The following is an 877-nucleotide window of genomic DNA, read 5'->3' as shown; positions in this document are numbered from 1 at the left end:
ACTACATATTAAATGGATTTTTCGAACAGGGAGTCGGAAATGGGGCTTGCTCCGTCCGCTCCACGCATCGACCCGGTATTGCAGTACCTCCGGGAACGGTGCAACACTTTTCTCCCGTTGTCAAGGAAAAATGCTCATTCGCAAAGCTATGTAAACAGCTAGCTAGCTAGCTAGCAGAAGAAGGAAAGAAACATTCAAACTGAAGAAAGGCGAAGCGCTCTTCAATGTGGTCCCCCGTTTCCCGCCATTTTTGTTAAAAAAAATAAAAAAAAAAATTGGGCCAGGATTGTGTGTGTGTGTGTGTGTGTGTGTGTGTGTGTGTGTGTGTGTGTGTGTGTGTGTGTGTGTGTGTGTGTGTGTGTGTGTGTGTGTGTGTGTGTGTGTGTGTGTGTGTGTGTGTGTGTGTGCTTCTCTCTCCGTCTCTCTGTCTCTGTCTGTGCCTCTGTGTGTGCGCCTCTGTGTCTCTGTGTCGTTCTTTTTATCCACAGCCCTCGGAAACTTGGAAGAGTGGGTTCCGGGAGCACCCGCGGGAACCCGGCCTAGAGTGCTGCACAGAGTGTGTCTCGGGCCCCCGCCTCTGACTTCCACACGACTCTGGTTTCTCTTCATTGCGCACAAGCCTTTCGCCTTTTACTAAAGACTTCCGTGGAGAGGAACACTTACGAGTTCAACGTATTTTTGGAGGTGCGTTTTGCTTCTTGCAGAGCCCGCTATCTTGTTTCAAGAGAAATTGACCGACAGACAGAGGTGGGCCAGGATAGTGACTTAAAGACACATTAGCGACTTTTTCCAAAAAACGACCTGAGTGAGTGACTGAGGGAGGGAGGGGGAAGGAACCGCCGGCTTTTGCCAACCCGCTGAGGTCTGTTTGAGACCC

At 50.2% G+C, this 877-nt stretch overlaps 1 non-coding gene and 1 pseudogene across 1 annotated transcript; both read left to right on the top strand.

The window, feature by feature from the left end:
* On the top strand, window positions 1–109 carry LOC124031159 (annotated as a pseudogene; the record flags this gene model as incomplete).
* A 480-nt stretch (window positions 110–589) lies between these two features.
* Window positions 590–708, top strand: LOC124031160. The gene has a single exon (XR_006838081.1). It is a non-coding gene; the product is annotated as a U5 spliceosomal RNA (small nuclear RNA).
* The last annotated feature ends 169 nt before the right edge of the window (window positions 709–877 follow it).

Source organism: Oncorhynchus gorbuscha, unplaced genomic scaffold, assembly GCF_021184085.1.
Source record: "Oncorhynchus gorbuscha isolate QuinsamMale2020 ecotype Even-year unplaced genomic scaffold, OgorEven_v1.0 Un_scaffold_21914, whole genome shotgun sequence".
Classification (NCBI taxonomy): Eukaryota; Metazoa; Chordata; class Actinopteri; order Salmoniformes; family Salmonidae; genus Oncorhynchus; species Oncorhynchus gorbuscha.
This window is presented reverse-complemented; position numbering and strand designations above follow the sequence as displayed.